Source organism: Crotalus tigris, unplaced genomic scaffold (genome assembly GCF_016545835.1).
Source record: "Crotalus tigris isolate CLP2741 ecotype Arizona unplaced genomic scaffold, ASM1654583v1 scf7180000018030.5226217, whole genome shotgun sequence".
In the NCBI taxonomy this organism is placed as follows: domain Eukaryota; kingdom Metazoa; phylum Chordata; class Lepidosauria; order Squamata; family Viperidae; genus Crotalus; species Crotalus tigris.
The window spans coordinates 3,259,355-3,280,565 of NW_024096786.1; the positions used below are offsets into that span (position 1 = coordinate 3,259,355).

Sequence of the window (21,211 nt, forward strand, 5' to 3'; positions counted from 1 at the left end):
TTTTGAGAGTGGTTGATCTGCCTACTTTTTAGTAAGTGTACTGCATTTACTTGGGAGTAGGGATTTGTGAGGATCTAAGTAAAGCAAATCTGTGACCTAAGAAGTTATGTTGGTCTTTTTTTTAAGTAGATCTCCCATAAACATTCAGCCCTTAAAAATAAGGCAAAGTGTAGACAGAAAAGAGGAAGACTGGAGACAAGGAAATTACTCACTGTGTACTTTGGAAGCAATTGCCTGAAGTGGCAGCTACAGGGCCCACAGGCCAGCCTGATTTTACAGCAGACTGCAAAAACATAGTAAAAGGAAAGAGCATCAAAATATTGTGTAGCTACTATGTAGCAATCACACACAAAGAGGAAATGAGGAAAGGGCAACGGACAATGTAATCTCAGAATGCCAAAAGGACTTCTTTCCAAATAAGTACATGTAGTTTGGTATGTATTTTATCTGAAAAGTGAATGTAGAACACAAAGCTAAGTACCGCTCCTCTGGTTTTGGAGTCTTTGCTTCAAGGTATTCAGCAGCCCAGAAACTGCTCAGGGGAGAGCAAGATTCAAATCCAGGTTTCTCTTGACTGCTTTGCCTTAGAGCTTGAATTCAAAGCTGGTGCAACATTGCCCCAAGCTCTAAAGATGACGCATTCTGCAAAGCCTTAATATGGTTGGTTTGGATTTTGCCAAGTTCCTGTGGTTTGTAAACCAGTTTATAGTTTAGCTTCTGTTTGTGAATGTCAGTGGCTTGTTCATCAAGAAACATCTCTGATCTAGCCACTAATGTCTGTTACTGGGGGTCAAGCAGGTCGATCTGACAAAAGCAGCCTCCTATTGTCCTGCTCTAAGAGCCACCCCTTTCACACTTGCATCACAACATTGCCTACAAATGCAAAAGGAATGGATTTTGGATTTTGAAGAAGGATGGCACAACACCGCTTTCATCAGAAAGGTTCTGATAGTTTTAGCCTAAAGGTCTCAGGTAAGCAATTGATTGGCAGGGTTGAAAGCCAATAAAACTTTGAAGTCTCTCAGAATGAGCCAACAATCTTGTGTACAGTGTTATGTATTGAACATATATATGAAGTTGTGTTAATCCCTGCTAAAGTGAAACTAACTTAACTCCAACTGCTTGTGAAGCTAAAATGAAACTAACCTTTATGACCCTGACTGTTAACTGCAACTGTTTTGGAGGGAAACTTTGAACATTCGTATTTGGGCGGGTTTTTCAAGTATTGTGATTGATTAAGGTCCTTGGGCTTAGAGTATAAATTACAAGCAATTGCCTGCAGTTCTCCAGTTTAGTTTGAGTCAATAAATAACGTTGTAACTATGCTGGTCTGCTCCTTGCCTGTTGAAGCCCACTACACAATATACAGGACCTTCATGAATAGATGAGTTTTGCCCTCTGTCCCTTTACCTTTGTTTTTTTTTTAAAAAAATGTATGGCTGTCCATCGTAAACAACTCTTAGTAGCTCACCACAGCAATTTTAATTTGCTGCCTGACAATAATTCTTAAGATTCTTTCAGCATTTCAATGTGTTCAAAGTACTTCAAACCTAGTCACTAGTGTGGTTCTTACAACAGCTTTGCTATTGCTACATGGGAAAGAGGACAGAAGTGAGGAATAAGGCAAAACAGGATGCTTTGCTGTTCTAGGAAGAGTCAGATGAGTGATATTAAGCCCCACCAATTCCTGCCTCTACAACCCGTACCAGATTAGAAAATGCAAATAAATCTTTTTTTTTTAAACAAGGAACGCCCCATTCTTGCTCTAGAAGGAGCTCATGGAAAGGCAAGAATGATCTTTGTCATTCTTGGACACCTTTGAGGGGACCAAAGCCCAGAATTAATGGTGGGGATAAGAGCTAAAAATAGATAGGATCAAATTACACATAGTGGGTGGATCCTAGTTTTGGACTGATGCATATATGAGGGATTATAGTGCAATTTTTCACATGTTTACCCCCTCAAAATGGCAAGAATCTATGCTGCCAGTTTTCAAAATCATTGTTTTGAGGAAATATCAAAGGGAATTGCTGAGTGAAATCCAGAGACTGCAGTTTGCCCACCTCTGAGTTATTTTAGGTATGTATCAAGTTTCTAACAGCATAGTACAATCCAGAAAAAAGAGAGTCACAGTGATCTCATTAATTAGGTTTACTGCATTGTTCAAAAGATAATATATAAAGATACCCAATCTTGGAAACCAAATACACTAAACTCGCATTTATTGGTGAATTTATTAAGGCTGATTGAATGTTTTTTTCCCTACAGTGTAAGCTAGAAGGCTAACAATCCTTTTGTTTATTTTTATTTATTTTTTTGAGATAAGATTGATGCTAACCTATCAATCTACTTATTGCTATAATCCTTTGAGATGCCCATTTTTTAAAAAAAATGTCTGTGGTATTGGTGTTATATCGGTGACCTGAACTTTGGTGCTCTCCCTTCCTCCCTCCCTCCCTCCCTCCCTCTATGTCTCATCCAATGCATAAGTGGGAAACAGAGATAATGAGGAAGAGGAGGGAGCAAGAATGGTACATATAGATTCAGTACAGTGACAAATGATTATATGGAGCAGTACATGACTGTTGGAATTATTCGACTTGATCGGTTGCAGCAGTCAGCCTGAAGCTACCTGCAACTGGAGCTTCATCAACATTGCCAAGCCTGTGGGTTAGATTTATTTTAGGTTTCTGCTGAAGAAGTAAAATTAAATATTAATTTTAAAAGGCAGTATGGATCTTATTTGCTTAAAAAAAATAGAAATAGAGAACTCTGACAGATGTTTAACATAGGGAATAAATTGCATCTATTGTCGTGTCAAGTAATATTCTTCACTATCTATTATTCTTGCTTTCTGAGTAGAAGGATCTATTTAATTTTCCTCTCTTTTTCATTATCGTTTGTAATAGCAGGATTCAGCTTTCCTGCCTGCTGGATTTACAACATATGCTGCTCTCGGATTCATTCATTTATTCGGAGCACAGTGTTCTCTGTATCATTCACGTTGTCCTTTTTGGCTTTCACACTTTAGTTATGGAAGCTGTATGTCCCTTCTCTTTTTGGAATATATAAGGTCAGGCTCGTTCTGTAAACTTCATGCTGACAAGTTCTCAGGAGGCTTGGGAGACTGGGTGACTGCTGCTGCAAATTTAAAGTTTCATTCAAATTTGTGGTTAAAAGCAAATAACAAGGAAGCAATCTGGAAACACATTAATGTTTTTAGGGAGCATCATATTCATTAGTAGGCACAGGGATGGGTAAACATAATAGAAAATAGAACATAGAATAATAGAGTTGGAATGGACCTCAGAGATCTTCTAGTTTAGCCCATTCATCAAGCAAGAGACCCTATACCAGGGGTCCCCAACCCCCGGTCCATAGACCAGTACCTGGCAACAGCTTGTCAGTAACCGGTCTGCACAAACAAGCAAAGCCCCATTCACTGGATGCAGACAGCACACAAAACCACACACTCTCTGGTCCATGGAAAAACCTCTCTCCACGGAACCGGTCCCTGGTGCCCAAAAGGTTGGGGACCTCTGCCCTATACCGTTTCAGACAAATGGTTGTCCAGTCTCTTTTTGAAAGCCTCCAGTCATGGAGCACCCATAACTTCTGAAGACAAGCGACTCCAATGGTTCATTCTTGTAACCGTTAGGAAATTTCTCCATAGTCCTAGGTTGCCTCTGTCTTTGGTTAGTTTCCAACCATTGTTTCTTGTCTTGCCTTTTGGTGCTTTGGAAATAACTTGACCCCCTCATCTTTGTAGGAGCCCCTCAAATATGGGAACAGTGCTATCATGTCACCCCTAGTCTTTTTCATTAGATTAGACATACCCAATTCCTATAACCGTTCTTCATATGTTTTAGCCTCCAGTCCCCTAATCATTTTGTTGCTCTTCTCCACATTCTTTCCAGAGTCTCAACATCTTTTTTATATTGTAGTGACCAGACCTGGATGCAGTACTGTATTCTAGGTTTGGTCTTATCGATACCTTCCTCTACCTTTTTTGGGGCCATAATATTTAAAGTTCAGATCATGATTTACAAGCTTCAGTATATTTGAAAGTTTTTATTGTGTATTGAGCTGAATTTATGATTAATTTAAAAATAGGGGAGAGACCTCTAAAGGAAATAATTTATTGTATATAAGTCTATCATACCTCTTTCCTTGTAGATTGTGTCATGTTGAACAGTGAGCTTCTCTCGCTTTAGAAGTGGATATTTTTTTCCTTGGATAAAATTGTATAAGCTGTTTATACAGTTTGTTGTGCAGTTCTCTCTTTCTGTAGAAGAATCTTAGAACTACAATTTATTGGCTGCTGATGAAATGCCATCATAATGTTCTTATTTTCCATCCATATAACAGAAATCCCCATCATACAGTTTATGATTTAACTCTGTTCAGATTTTATAAATAGACACCCCTAAGATTAAATACACAGGCCCTCACAGGAATTATAGCAACCATATGTCAGCTTGCTTAATCCTTCTATACCACATAATCCATGCATATAGTGGTTGCCAAAAAGCATTGCTGGAGTCCTTTAAAAAAATGCTGTACTCTGATAGCACCCAGGCAGATGCTATTTGTCTTCTTCTTTGCTTCCTTCACCATGTGCTGAAATGAACTTTTCATTCCTGAGGTGGCTGGTTCAAGACCAGAACAGATTGATAGTGTCAAAACTGTGTGTGCGGTATTTTTACAAAAGGAGGCATGAACAGCTAAAGAAATTTGCAGCAAGATGGGAAGATATGAATGTTGGCAGGAAATCATAAGGATTACTGTAACTTTCTTCCTTTTTTTTTTAACACTTTCCAAGATTTCAGCTGATTCAAAGCAGAGGCAGAGAAAACAAAAGGGCAGGTGGGAAAGAGTGAATTAACATTTCTTACTGTTAGGCTCAATGATCTTCATTATGTGTTATTTATGTATATAAAGTAAAGCCTCTACCTCTTAAAGTGGTGTTTTTATAATTGCTTCTAGTGACTTTTCTTAGGCTTTCTTCTTGTCTTTCATCAAGTACAAATCAAATCTGACTTTACTTCAAGACCAAACACTCTGTGTCTGTCTGTCTGTCTACCTGTCTGTCTGTCTGTCTGTCTGTCTGTGTCTCTTTCTAGTCTGTCTGTCTGTCTTCAGGTCAGTATTGACTCCTGGAGATTGCATGAACTAATCCCTGCAGTTTTCTTGGCAACATTTCGGAAGTGGTTTGTCATTGCCTGCTTCCTATAGCTGAGAGGGAGTGGCTCAATGTGACCTAACTGGCTTCACGCCTAAAGTTGGACAAGAATTCACAGTCTGACAGTTTTTAGCCCTGGAACCTTAATCGTTGCATTTGCTGTCTTCATAGGCTAAATTGGAAAACTGGGAGGGGGGGAGTCCTCAAAGGTGTAAATGGTAGACCACTTCCCCATTGTTGCTTCCAAAACCCTATATAACAATGCCCATGTAATCAACAGGTTTCACAGTAACTACTAGCAGAAGTTACACTTGAGACTGCCTTTCTTCCGAAGGATTCTATGCCTTGTATGACATAATCCTCAGAGGGCCTATTTAAGATCTCATCTCTACCAGAAATGAAAGATATTTGGGCCAGGAAATAGCCTTCTCCATGGTTCTGCTGTTGTGCAACATGTTCCCAAGGGTGTGTCTGGTCCCTTTGCTCTTGGCATTTCAACAGGTCTGATTGTGATTGGATCACTTTTACTCATTACATTCTGATATTTTTATGGTGAGAGAAGCTAATAGATTGCTTTTGTGGGAGGGGGAATTGATGGAGATTGATTTTCAGAAGATGGATGGTTTACATCTTCATACTTTTAGATAGTACAGCACCCAAAGGTGTTTTGACAAGCCTGTAGAGAAATTCTGTAAAAGAAATAACAATATTTTCATTGATTTTTCCCTGCAGTGGAGAGGCTGAACAGTTGCATTTGATAGATTGGGGGGGGGGATTCTCATTTGTGCTCCTATAGTCCCTCTAGAAAAAAATTGGCAGCCCAATTCCAGCCAACTCTGGATATGCCTTTACATTGCTAATGGTTTAAAACTACAGCAATGGGGATGACTTTTAAAAAATACAAAAATAAATAAATTATATACACACAAATCTGTTATACAAAAGGAAGAATTAAGTTTCTCTTTTCTATATCCACTAGTTGCTTTAAGTATATTTGTATACTTTGGAGAAAATACAAATAGAAATAAAAATGTTTTCTGTAATACGTGGTTTGACCCCCAAATATGGCTTTCCTTAAAGCTGAATGAGATACTAATTCACTTTAAATAATACTTACATTAGCCAAAATATAATCTTGTGGCTTATCCTTCAGATAACTAGCTGATCTAATATTGCTTGAGTAGCAGACATATATGTATTTTCTCACTAGAGCAAACTTTGCTCAAATTAATTCTCCATGCAGAAGTCTTTTAGATTAATTGATCCACTACGTTGTTCTATAGATGTTAGAAGGTAGGTAAATTTTTGAAGGGAGAAATAATACTCACAAGATATTCCAATGTACAATGGTGTCACCAGTTAAATTTACCATAATTTCTCATTTCCATAGAATTTTTGAAACATAGAAAAATGAAGTTTCAATCTAATCCACAAGATATATTTTGATTAGATTTAGGAGGGGGCAGACAGAAATGTTTTGATTAATGGTTTCTACCAACTACTGAAAACACTTATTTATAAAAGCTATTTTAGCTATTTTCTGTTATTTTTCTTTCTGACTTCTTTATTTTCTGAAAAGACAAGATACACTGAAGCATAATCCATACACTGTGGAATTTGTGGAAATCTTAGCTATTGGTTAGCTTATTGCCAATTAGACAAAGAGAAAGCTATAAAGAACCTCTTTTTTTGCCTTACTGTACTGTTGAATCAATCATAATATACTGTACAGCTCCTCTATTCTAAACTCCACTCTCTACTGACATTACAAAGAAATAGGTCTAATATGATGGTCCAGTTGCTTAATCTCTCCTCCAGGGTCTTCAGTTTCTGGGTGTGTGTCTGTGTTTAAAATAGTTGGACCACAATGGAAAATAACTCAAATCAAAACTACTTCTAGAATAAAGCACAATGTAACATGTTTCTGAACTCTATTTGGAATATAGCCCCTGCCTTTTCTAGTTATTTCCTAAGAAATCTAAGGAGAAAGGAAAGCATCTTCTGAAAGGCAATGTCATCTTTCATTACTGTCATCTAGCTAATAAAGGTAATACTACTATCACTGATTTTTAGGGCAAAGGTTTAAAGGATCAGAAAGGCCAATATGTCACTGATGGCCTTCGAAGTCAGAAAGGTAGAAGAACTGTGAAATCACTTGAATGAACTCCTATTTTAATTACAATGTTCACAGCCAAAAAAGAAAAGAAAAGAAAAAGAAATGTAATTGTTTTTCTATCTTGTCAGTTGTACCAATGCTTTCATCTTTAGGATTGCTGGAAGCTACCTTATAGCTAGTCAGTAACTAGTACTTGTAGCTCAGTTTGATTAAAGGTATAGTTCTCCAGGATAGCATTCAATTTGTCTAACTCTAACTGGATATGACAGGTCGAACCTGGAACATTCTACCTGCAGAAATGATACAGCTGCGGTCTTGCTCCTCTTAGTTATAAATAAATCATAGCAAATAAAATGTGACTAGGAACAACCCTCAAACTGGTATCTATACCTGAAATATAGAAATGTTGGTAAAATATCTCTTGCAACACTTTTGCAGAAAACCAATTTTTACCTTCTATACTGGCTTTATATTTATATCACATCACTGTTTCCAAATTCAGGAGAACTTTATCTTTAACTTGATTTAATGGTCTTTAATATGAAAGAAATTGAAATATGAAACTCGACACTGCCCCTGGGACACGGGTGCGATAGAAACTGCAGTCCAATAATTGTTTTGTACTGTCAGTTCTAAGGGACATTTGCTACCAGCCAATTACCCCATTTTTATCTAAATTTGTGGGGCACTCCAATAATTTTTATTTGCATTATTTGTTAGACTAGTAGGGTATCTATCTCTCTAAAAATTTGCTATGCTATGCGTAAGCTTCGCCCACCAGTGGTTCCCACTAGTCATGGATGTTAGGGGTTAAATTTGCTTTGTTTGTTTTACTGAATATATTTTGATTGGTCAATGACCAAAATAAAGTTTCTGTCTGTCTACAGTATTTGCTTGTTCAAAAGCTTCCTTTCTTCTCCTGGGTTCTTTTGTACTATGGAAAGCAAAGGAAAATAAGAGGTATTAAACCTCCCACAGCATAATTCAACTACATATATTCCTGTAATGCCATTTCAAACAGGAGGAAAAAGAGATTGAAAATTCCACCCTTAATTCTTAGTAGCCACTTTTTTTTAAGTGTGGCATTTAACCATGAAAAGATTTCCTGTCATTGTCCTTTGACTTCAGCTCTCAGTTTTATTAAAAACCTGGCTTAAATCATACTAATCTTGGAGTTAAATCCAGCTGAGCTCAACATAGCTTACTTTCCAACAGACATATTCAGAATTGCATAGAAAGCCATGTAGGGTTTGCTGAATATAAGTTCAAATTCCACTCAGAACTGGGTTTTTTTCTTCTTTTTCTTCTTGTTTTGCCATAGGATTTTCTTGCTACTCGTTCACCAAGCACAGTTGATCTTCAGGTCGACAAATTTCAGGTAACAAGAAAAACTTGCCTGTTCACTCACCTGATTATGAGTTTATAAAATGGTCCCAGGACTTCATTTGTTGTGTTGGATCTGATATTGTAATATGTGGTCTAGAGTTTGCTTGCAAGTTTAAAGAAAAGGGCTATGCTCTATTTCATTGTGCTTTGAACTTCAAGAGGAAGAATGATATGAAATAAAATCAATAAAATAAATTGCAGTGAACCTTTTCAACTTCTTGTCTGATATGGCTAATTAAGGTAGGTATGGTTTCTGAATGATCACTGCTATCCAAGCTTGATACATAATAAAAGGTTCCAGCATAGTGAAAACCATACCATTAATTGTTGATGTGGATTTGCCCAATTCTTCCTTCCTGAATCTACTTTGGTCCCAAAATGCAACTCTATAATGAAAGGCTACAGTCTCTCCATTTTATTCATATCTACCATTCAAAAATGTATACAAAAATGTATTTGTTTATGGAAAGTCTGCCCAATGTGCAGGTTTAGAGAAATGCATATGAAACTGCATGCCTATTTCCATATGGATTTTAAAAGTTTGCACATTGTGATGAAGCAGGCTAAACCGGGGTGTAATATCGGAAATGAGAAGTTAAGCCAAAACAAAATAGAGGGATTTGTTCAACCTTGTCTCCACACAGATCAGGAAATATTCAACTGATTGCAAGAATAGAATGTTGTTTGTGAACTCACGTCTTAATCAAATCACATGATGGCATGTAGGATTGCCAGATGCCCTTTATTTTAGGAACAGGGAATCTGCCATAAGCCGAGATAATCTTTTTTCAGAGTCGTCTGTTCTTATTAGCAGTGGTTTTCAGAGAGAAGCCTTTCCAATTTCTACTTGAAATGCCAGCAATTTAAGATGGAAGCTCCTATGCTTCTAAGCCATTTCTCTAAAGGAATTTTGGGAGGCATACAGACAATTTGCCTTTAATCATGCCAGTTATAAAATGTAATGGAGATTCTGTTCTGTCTACCCAGAATAGGGCAAAAGGCTACCATCTGGACAGTTTGGATCAACCTAGCTAGTGTATAATGCTTTAGCAGTATAATTTTTTTATGCTGGCCCATTTCTTTGATTGCTTAAAAATAACCCTAATAAATGAAGGTTGATATTAGATTTGATAATTTCAAATTACTGTGTAGATAGAATTTTTTTTTGCTATACGCTTAATCTGATATTTGTCCAGTTTTAAGCTTAAAAAAGAGTGCCTTGAATGAGAAACCTTATTTATCATACATATGAAAATACATGTAATCTTTACATTAAAAATGATATTATTTTGATTAATTATATCACAGAATGATCAAGTGTACACTCGGAAGATAGTCTTACATTGTTTTGGGCAATTGCACACCTAAGCTTTCTTCCCAATAGGTAAAATATATTTAACCGTTTACACTCACATTTGATAAGTATATTTTTCCACCATTACTCTTAAAGAAGCCAACAACTCCCATCTTCAGTGCATCCTGTTCCTGGTAAGGCATCAACCCCCCAAAGCTATGCAAAAGCTATGTATTGATGCTTCTATTCTATTAGTCACCCAGAGTTGCTCTGTGTGAGATGGGCACCACATAAATCTCAATAGTAATAATAAAAATAAAATTAAGGATCAGGATAAGATCGACCAGTTTGTTAAAGGATGCTGTCATAATAGCAATGCTCCCATCTTGTCTCTTTGTATAATGAGCACGGCCTCACACCTGACCAGTAACACAGCACTCTTCACAACAGGTAGGGTCTCTAGTGCACAATAGCCATATTACCTTTCCTGCTCTGGTGTCTGGACCGACACAATATACAAAATCTGGCTGGGCAGATTTCCATGAGAAGGAGTCCCCTGTTCATTCAGCTAGATCTCAATGATACATGCCAAGTCTATCCTCATGTCCACTAATAAATCATGGAGAAGACTGCTTTTATTATAGAAACCTGACATTCACTAGCATAATTGTATGTCTACAGTTGTAGACATACAGTTGTATGTCTACAAACTGAGCTGTTGGAGTGGATCTAGCAAAAGTGGTTTGTTTGTTTTTTAATTCAACTGGGATTTTTAAATGGCTGAAGGCAAGGTAACTGTACTATCTCTGTCTCATTCAAACGTTATCTAATAATTTTTGTTGCAATTGTTGCATCAGGTCTAATGGTTAAGGTACCGACTAAGTGACTTTGGGTCAGCCACTCTCTTTCAGCCCAACCCATCTCACAGGGATGCTGTTATGGGGGGGAAAGGAGGAAGAAGGAACATTAGATGTGTTTGCTGCCTTGACTTACTTATAAAAGTAATAAAAGTAGGACATGATTTTTTAAAAAATGAATGAATTCCATTATATGTGCAGCTATACATTTTTAAAAGCTATTTCAAAACTACTATAGGTCTCAGTTATTACATTTTCAGGCACAGTGCACCCTTATTTGAGACATTTTATATTTTTATATGTTTGCTCTCCTGAATATCGTAAATGTCATAACTTTGAAAAAGCTTTAACCATGGAAGCATCATTCTCCTCTACCTTTTTGTTCATCAATCAGTAGAATACAGGAGAACTGGCTACCCAGTTTATTTTCCCAAAATAGAACCAAGCACAAATCAAGAGTTAGATAACAATCGTGTTACAATTCACGTTGAACAGATTTTAAGAGTTGTAATACAGCTATCTTGGCTTCCCTATAATCTCAAATATGACTTTGTTATACACAATTTTCATCTAAAACAAATTTCATTTGTTATATAGTGCAAGGACTATAACAGCCACTCTGTAGGATAAATGGGCTAAAGACTAGCAAAATGCATCCATAAACACTAACTAGAAGTCAGAAGACATGACGAAAACTCCTTAATTGCCCAACACAGGGACAGACTTCGCCTTAGTTTAAACTGGGAAACTGTGAGCATCCTAAATCAGACTAAGTCCAAACATGCTAGAGAATTCCTGGAAGCCTGGAACTCAGACAAATCAGTCATCAACAGAGACCAACAACATCCACATACCATTTAAAGGAGAAAATCAAAAAGCTAAAAAAGGAAACAAAAAGACCACAACATCTCCTCACCAGCAATCAACACCCAGATATGCAGAGATTGACACCAAGATTAATACCAAGCCAACTATCCAGCAGTAAACAATGCCCAGTTAGGAAAGTACTAACTCAAACAATCAAGCAACAGCCTAATGAAGGGACCAACAACAACACTCTCACTAACTAGCAAGCCATTTGAATATAAACAGGGGGCAAACCCTATTCCCTTCTAGCACTGACGATGTTGCCTAGTTGTTTAATGAAACATCTACAAGAAAATAACCAAGAGAGCACCAACGATTCAACAGAACATTTAACGACTCGGGTAATTGGTACAAATAATAGAGGGGTATAACATTATTTGCAGGAATTTGAGGCAGAAGGGATATATAATATATTTCTACGTGTCAATGACTAATATCTTATGTAGATTGCTTTATCTATAAAAGTTGCACATGCCCACTGTTGTTTTCTGTGCTATTTATTTTTGGTTGCACGTGTCTAATATGCTTGCAAAAACTCATAACCTGAACTAAATGAGGCTTTCTGAATGCTTCTTATAGATGAAAAATCTTGTATGGCTTTTCAAATAGTGGTTGTTATGGATACAGAGAGCAGCTTCACTATAATTATTTATTTATTGAATGTCACTCTCCATCATTTGCAGAGCAATGTATTCTTTTTAAGGTCTTAAAATAATTATTTATTATAAGAAGCCTCTTAAATTCAGGTTCGGGGTTCTATTCTACATTTCAAAAATGGCTTTGAGAATGTTACATGATTTAATCCTAATCTGTAGGAATAAAACAGAGTAAAAAGTATTTTTTCAGTTTTTGACATTGGTTCCAGTTCTGGTGCTTTAGGATTATGGTTGTAAGAATGCTTACACGGTGCTCCTTGTTAAGACTTTCAATTGGATTTTTGAGTTCTGATCCTCTGCTCCATGGCTTTTCTATCCAGACGTTACTAGGCTTCTTGATCCTTTCAGTTTTATTTCCATCCATGGTATGAAGACAGTATAAAAATAATTTCTTGAAGCAACATGGTGCAAAGTCTTAACATTATGTACTGAACAATTGGCTCAGCATTACCTGGGTAGAAAAAGGATGAATGAACAGAAGTAATGAAATGCCAGAAGTGACATAAATGCCAGTTCCATAATCAACTCTGTATATTCCTCATAATAAATTGCAAGGAAGGAGAACACTGGCAGAATTAATGTAATTAAGGATGAGATCCCACTTAACCATGGAGGTCATTTGGTGACTACAGCGGTGGGGATAACCTCTTAGTTCCTAAAATGATCAGTATAATATTAATACTATCATGTTATAATATATATTTATTTAAGAATACTATAATTATAAAATATTAATTTAGTACAAGTACAATTTATTAATGAAAAACCCAGCCACAGGTCAAAGATTCTGTAAATGTTCAAGCTAGCAATCCGGGTATATGTGCCTAGAAGGGCTTAGATTGCAACAGGTTGCCTAGGAAACAAATTATTCTAAACCTTTCTTGTAATAACTTCCCCTTCTCTATAGATCCCATTGGTCTTTAAGTTAATGTCACTTCTTAGGAAAGCGGAATAGAAACAAAGGCTTCATTCTTATCTGAGCCAACTTCATCTCTGTGGAATGTGATAGTCTTTTCAAACAATAGATTTTGCTTCGATTAGCATCAATATCTTCAGAATGCTAGCATAGATTGAAGGAATGCTGATTGGGGTCTCCTCTCTAAATAAGGCTCTGCAGACAATAGTGTATGGCTAACTTGTCTGGGCTCATAAGCTAAGCAGGATTAGACCTGTTTATTTAGAATGGGGGACATCCTAGAAACCACAGCTATGGGCAAGACTGGGAAGTCAGAAAACATCTCCCAAAAAGCATTAGCACTCCATGGCTATATTACTGCAAAAGAAATTATATTAATCAAAATAGGCTTCTGCTCTGCACCAACAATTTGAGAAACTCCAGCTACAGAAGGAATTCTTAGTTGAATTTGAAATCAGATAATAACAGTAGAAAGTATAGACTTTTGTTTTGCAACTTGCCTTCATGTCTAATCAATGGGTCTAAGGCAGCGGTTCTCAACCTTTGGGTCGCGACCCCATTTGGGGTCAAACGACCATTTTACGGGGGTCGCCAAACAACGCGATCCGCCATTTTTTCCCCCAGGGGATGGTGCTGCGCATGCGCGCTGCGCATGGGGGCGGCGCCGCACATGCACGCCGCGTCCTTATGACCGGGGTCGCCATATAAAAAGATTGAGAACCACTGGTCTAAGGTGATATCACTTACAGGAGCTTTAAGCTGTGCTATATAACGCGATGCAGCATACTCACAAATATTTATTAAGAAATGGGGAAATAAATATGTCTTCACAAAAATTGTGTTGATTTGATGAAGGTGGCTGGAAACATTTCCGTGAGGTAAAAGTTTTCTCCAAAGAAACATAAACCCATGTGGTGAACTGTTTTAAAAATCTTGTTCAGCATGAGTGTTCTCCCTTGGCTATTTGATGGCTGTGTTGACATTGCAATGTTTTGTCACAGTAAGTTTTTGTTGTATGGTAATACCATGAGAGTTGAAGAAATGTGCTAAATCACAACAAAAATCCACTTTGTCTACAAAGGCCTATATAATTTAATTTTTCCTCAAGTAGCTACCTTGATGCTTCCAAAAATTCCCATTCAAGGGTATTATGGCAGTAACATTTTCATTCATCATCTCCAATAACTGGACTTCAGTGAGATATTCGTATCATGGATCCTGGCAAACACTAAAAAATATTTTTCCATCTACTTGTCTGATTTCCTGTTATAGGTATCAGGAATAGTAGCCATCATCCACCAATCCAGCGTCCAGGACAGTGAATTCCATAGTACTTTCCTGAATCTGATACCATCCATTTCATCTTTTTTTTCCCTTAAAAAAGAAAAAAAGGTTCAAACACTTCAGGCTTTCCTTGTAATAAAGCATTCATACACTATCATAATTTGAGTTGCATCTTCAGAATCTTTTCCTGCTGTTGTGAGATTGTGGGGAGGAGGCGGGGGAATGGAGCCATCAGACCTATGTGCAACATTCCAAATAAAGTTGTTCATACCATAGTTTGATGCATTTATGCAAATACATTCTTTATTAATGGGGGGTATTTTCAGAAGCTTTTTTTCCTAATAAATCCTAGCACATGCCATTTGCCATGGAATTGGATCTTGCTTGCTTGTTTAATTATAAGAGGCTTTACAGGCCTCTTCCATCTGCTAATTCTTAGTGTCATGCAACTCCTCCAATAAAAAATAAGGGATTATAAACAAATACAGATCAAATAAATAAGCTTCCCTGACTTTTCTTTTAGACAATAACCTTTCTAGGATCAGACAAAATGCTGTTGACAACCCAGTCTTCCTTTAGTTCACTGAGGTAAACTTAGAACTGTTTTGAGATACTAGGAAAGAACAGCTCTTACTTGTTCCACTTATTGTTCATGTAGTCCCATGGAGTAGAGTTTTTTTTTCCCACTTCACTCTTACCCAACTTCAAGTACTCTGCATCTTGATTGGATGTGTGGATGTTTTTTTCAGCTCTTCATCCCTGAGTGACATATTTTACACAGTGGTGGGATTCAAATATGTGAACAACCGGTTCTCTATGTGGATGCCGCTTTCGGAAGTCCATTCTGGGCCTGGGCAACCAAAAATTAGCTACAGGTTCCGCCGAACTGGTGCGAACTGGCTGAATCCCACCACTGATTTTACATCAGTCCCGCTCAGTACATTCACCAGGGCAGTTTTATCTTTTATCATTGTATTTTTTTTATATTAGTTTCACTTCATCTTTTACTACACATTATAGGACTGGCTGTTGATAGTTTCTTCAAATCTGACTGATTTAGGGAGATGCAGGTTGCAGCGTAGTGCTTGTTATTTCTGAGCCTGAATTTTGTTGTCCTCCTTCTCATCTTTGGTTCTCAGATTCTCTAGGCCAGGAAAGGGAACAAGAAGAGAACTAGCAAATGTTTAATGTTCCAGCAAAGCATCCAGAGTAGAGTCTTAGCCTTTATGATGAAATCACATTGTTTCTCTACCACTTGTCTGAATTGCCTCTTAACACCCCAGGTCCATTGGATTCAGAAGATAATTGTCTGGAATTTGGAAGGCAATAGTTGTTCAGCACCAAAAAGGGATCTGGCCCTGAAGGAAAGACACATGTATACATTTAACAGAGAAATTATTCTAAAGCTGTTTCTTAGTCTAACACAGAAAAGTTTGTTTTCAAATAAATGAGCAATGTATAATTTATGTCTCTTGGTTTCTGCTAAGCAGTTCAAAAAGATGTTTATTTTCTTTAGCCTTTTATGTTGCTTACTGGGAAGGATGACATCTGGATTTAAGATATTTAATATTTAACTCATATTATCAATTCTGGAAACTTTTAAAAATGTTATTTGACAATTAATTTGTAACTATGTGGGGGGGGGGGAATTCTCCTTTCATTTTATTGCAAGACATCATTTGCTGTTAGGAACCGGGATGAAGTTTCTAATGATTGACATTATTTTTCTCTTCTAACTTATCACTATTTTATGTTATATTTTATCATTTTATTTTAGATTACTTTATTATTTCTTAGATGAATGTGTCAAATTACTTCCCTTCCCATGCCTTCATATTGCTGTTGTGCCTTAGCTGCTGGCCGCTACTTTATTTTGTGTTGTGAAATGCCAGATGCTTGAAAACCAGTAAATAATAGGGCTACCAAATTGTTTGGCAGCAGGACTTTTGCTGAAGAGGCACAGTACTGCTATTTGCTCAATATGGAAGTTTTAAATGCTATACTGGAATCCTGGAGTGTGTTGAAATACACAGTCAAAAGGACACTCTTGGAAAGAATGACTTAGCTAAGGAAGTGCCAGAAAAGCTTTGAATTTCTTACATGTAAGCAGGAAGAGCAGTTCCCCTTGCTGTAAACACTTAATAGAGCATATTTTTACAGAATGTTTTGAAATGTTCAAAACACTTCATGTACACCACACCAGAGTGGTACAGTACAGTAGTTAGTACTTTAGGTTAGACTGCCAAGATCTGTGTCAAGCTCCCGGAGGCTTGACATGCACACGGGGACGGGGGGAAGCAGATGACAGCCCACCACCCTCGGGAACCGCCGAGCTGCACGCCGCCGCAGCTGAAGCCCGAGCTGAACGGGGCTTCACACCAGACCTGCTTCTTCGCGCCGACGCACAGGCGCAGACGGGCACCGGTCTGCGCGCAAACCCGGATCCCCCGAAGATCAGCTGATGCCGGCAAGCCCGGGATTCCCCGACGACCAGCTGTGGCCGGCAGGCCGGGCGACCGCCGGCACATCGACGCGGAAGGACCGAAGCGAGGGGACTTTCCCGGACGCTATGCCCCTGCCGGCGAATCCAGCATGGGCTGAGGGTGGGGAATACTTACCAGACAGGCGGGCCAGTAGGCAGGGAGAGCTTGGCGGCGGGAGAGGAACGCGCGGACCGGACACACGGGCAGAGGGGTGCGGGGGTGGAGCTCCATCGTTGAAAGGGAGAGCACAGGGGAAGGGTGGGGCATATATTAGATTTGGGCGGATGTCGGTTTGGGGTTGGGGGCGGGAGCACGGGGTGTGGCACACAGTTATAGAGCACTGGGAGAAAACCACTCCCAGTGCTGACTTTGTTTCGTCTTCACAATAAAGCAGTTGATGAGCTCAGTGTGTACCGGCGTTCCTTTACTCTTACTTACGGACGACAGCGGATGCACTGACAGGAAGTCAGCACTCCTTTTCTTCCTTCAACCTATTGCTTGCTGTGGAGGAGAGAGGTATGGCGGAAGGCACGCAGGGCGTTTCCCTGGTCGAGGGGCAGGTGGAAGCTGGCGGTGCTGGTGAGGCCGTTCCAGTGCTGGAACAAGCAGCTGAGCAGCCTGTGGTGCGGCCAAAGTTGCTGTTGGCCACAAACCCAGGGCCCGGTGTGGATGAGACAGGGGCTGCCAAGCCACAAGAGGAGTGGTGGCAAAGCCCAGTGGTGGCTGGGGTGCAGACCGGGCAGCTTCTGACACCCAAGCCGAAGCCCGTTCACTCGGGGTGGAGGGAGAGGCGTGTCACCTCCGAGGACGATGAAGACTGGAGCTACTCCACGGCTCCAGGTCAAGATACGATGGATATTTTGCGACACCGGTTTGGCGAGGCAAGCTACAGGGGTGGTTCCAACATGTGGAAACCGGAAGAAGACTCTACGGCACGCACCCCGTCGTCCAGGTTTCGCTTGAGCAGTCCGAGGCTGCGGTTGCCGCCTCCAGCAGGTGGGTCAGCTGTCACGGGCCTCCCATCGGGCGGCCCGCCGGGTCAGCCACAACCAACCCAGCAGGTTGGCCCCAGAAATGTGGCGAGAGGTCCTGTAGTGAGAGGGGGTGTGGAACAGCTGGGGCCTGCGCCCGGATACGCTAACACCATGCCAGGCCAACCCCTGGGACCATGGGGTCCAGGGAGTTCATGGGGGGCCCCTCCCATTCCTGTCACGTTCGATGGCAACCCTGATCACCTGGCAATGTTCTTGGGCCAAGCCATAAGCCACTTAGATCAATATGCCCAATTATATGCCTCCCAATGGGCCATGGTCGGCGCAGTTACCGCGGCTCTGCGGGGAGAGATGGCTGCATGGGCAGCCGACCTGTATAATGACCACGCCCGTGAATTGGGGAGTGCGGGGCTGTTTTTGGACGCTTTGCATGTGAGATTTGAAGATCCTACCCGAGCGCAGAGAGCAGAGGCAGACCTCCTTGCACTACAGCAGGGGAAGCGCCCAGCCATCGAATATGTGCGGGACTTCCGTAAGTTAGCCGGCCGATTGTATTCTTCATGGCCAGAGCAATTGCTGGTGCATCATTTCCGGGCTGGCCTGGACCACGACCTACGTCAAGCTTGCGTGTACAGGGGAGTTCCGAATAGACTTCGGGACTGGTTCAAGGTCGTGGTCGAGCTGGAGGTAGGCCTCAAAGAGGTACATCGAGGATTGGGGGATATCTTGAGGCCACAGCGTTCTGGAGATAAGCAGCGAGAGGGAGGCCAGGAGCCGCCACGGGCAACATCCAAATCATCCGGTGCATCTGGGGAAACTGTTTTTCGGTGTTTCCGCTGCAACCAGCCGGGCCACCGAGCAGCTGAGTGCCCAGCGCCTAGCCCACGTAAGCCCACAACGAGTGGTAGGGCGACCCCCATGAAGACGGCCGCGGAGAGTTCGAGAGCCGCCACCCAGCAAGCAACCCCAGGAGTGAGAAGGGGGTCCCCGGCCACCCCAAAGCCTGCAGCAGTGGCACGCTACCAACTGGGGGACGATGAAGACAGTCCGGACGACGGGTCCGCCGATCCGATGGTAAGTGAACCCATTAGACCATTTGTTCTACCCATATTCCTCACAAGTCCAGTAACGGGGGTACAAAGGGCATGTCAAGCTTTAGTAGACACCGGATGCACACGATGTCTGATCAGTAGGAAAGTCGCGGTGGATAGTGGTTTCCGGATATATAGGTTAACACAACCCATCCGGTTTGAGCAAGTGGATGGGTCGCTTTTGGGAGGGGTCCCCGTGACTCACGTTACCGAACGGGTACGCATGGACTTGGGAGACCACTGGGAGGTGCTACGCTTCATCGTGGTGCCTATTATGACGGAGACTGTCATACTGGGGTTGGCTTGGTTAGATAAATGGACCCCCACTATATGGTGGGAGGGGGGTTACCGTAAGGTGCGCCTTGGGGTAGGCCCAAATCCAGTGGAGAGTGGAACTGGGGATCGGGTCCCAGTAGTCCCAGCGGTAGCAGCACAACTCCAGGAGAAGGAGGGGGAACTTTCATACCCCAGGGAATACAGGGATTTGGCAGATGTCTTCAGCGAGCAAGGTTGCGATCAACTGCCCCCTCACCGGCCGACAGACTGCGCTATTGAACTGTTGCCAGGGGTTAAGCTCCCAAAACCACGGATGTACGCTATGACATCGACGGAAGTACAAGAGCTCCGTAGGTATATTGACCAGAATTTAGCACGGGGTTTTATCCAACCAGCCCGTTCTCGGATAGCGGCTCCCATGTTATTCAAGGAAAAGAAGGACGGATCATTGCGTCTGTGTGTCGATTTCCGGGGGTTAAACGCAGTGTGCGTCGAACATTTATACCCCCTCCCTCTTATGAAGGACTTACTGGCACATTTAGGAAAGGGTCGCATATTTACCAAGCTGGATCTCCGAGAAGCTTACTATGGGGTACGGATTAAAGCCGGCGATGAGTGGAAGACGGCATTTAATTGCCCGTTAGGCAGTTTCCAGTTCCGCGTCATGCCATTTGGATTGCAAGGGGCCCCTGCGGTGTTCATGCAGTTAATTAATCAGGTATTGCATGACCACCTATACCGAGGGGTCCTTGTGTACCTGGATGATATTTTAATATATACCACAACGAGGGATGAACATATCAGTCTTGTTAGACAGGTGCTCCGGAAATTTCTCGATGCCCAACTTTATGTGAAATTATCTAAATGCGAGTTTCACCGAGAGCGACTAGATTACCTGGGTTATCGTATTTCGGGGAACGGGGTGGAAATGGATCCGAGTAAGGTGCAGGCGGTACTGGACTGGCAAGCCCCCAAGAACAGGCACCAGCTACAAAGTTTCCTCGGATTCGCGAACTTTTACCGCCAATTTATTCCATCGTTTGCCGCCGTTGTTCAGCCCCTCACAGAGCTCTTACGGACGAAACATCTTACGGGAAAACCCCGCCCGAGTCAGCCATTGGAGTGGACCATGGACTGCCAAAGGGCATTCGAGACTTTGAAAGCGTTGTTCGCTAAAGAGCCCATGCTGCGCCACCCAGATCCGGATGTCCCGTTTGTGGTGCAGGTCAACACCAACGATGTGGCCGTGGGGGCGGTGCTGCTGCAGAAGAATGAAAGCGGGACATTACAGCCCTGTGCCTATACCTCCAGAAAATTTACAACGGCCGAACGAAGCTGGGCCATCTGGGAGAAGGAGGCCTTTGCAATCCGATGGGCTTTGACGACATGGCGACATCTTTTAGAAGGGGCTGAGTTGCCTTTTGAGGTGTGGACAGACCACAAGAACTTGGAGGCACTACAATCCCCGAGGCGCCTGGCCCCCAAACATGTCCGATGGGCCCAATACTTTAGCCGGTTTAGGTTTGTGCTGAGGTATGTGCCAGGAGGGAAAAACTTTCTGGCTGACGCGTTGTCGCGGATGCCACAGTATCATAGCAAACGGGAAGAGGTCGTACAGGTGCTGATGCCCTTTACGCGGCAGGAGATGACCAACAGTGCAGTTCACAAATCTCAACCAGATGAGTTAGACACCATTAGGACCGCCATGTTGACGGATAAGTGGGCAAACGAGCACCCAGGGTGGCTGACCATTCGCGATGGCGTGGCCTGGAAAGGCGATAAGATGTATGTGCCTGATAGTCTGCGTAAAT

The 21,211-nt window shown here is 41.2% G+C and overlaps 1 long non-coding RNA gene across 1 annotated transcript in view; it reads left to right on the top strand.

Annotated features, from left to right (window-relative positions):
- Nucleotides 1-864: 864 nt before the first annotated feature.
- Nucleotides 865-21,211, top strand: part of LOC120309503 — a 47,049-nt gene continuing 26,702 nt past the window's right edge. Inside the window, exons 1-2 of the long non-coding RNA XR_005557103.1 lie at nt 865-972; nt 8,620-8,676. This is a non-coding gene — a long non-coding RNA (uncharacterized LOC120309503). The remainder of the gene's footprint in view (nt 973-8,619; nt 8,677-21,211) is intronic.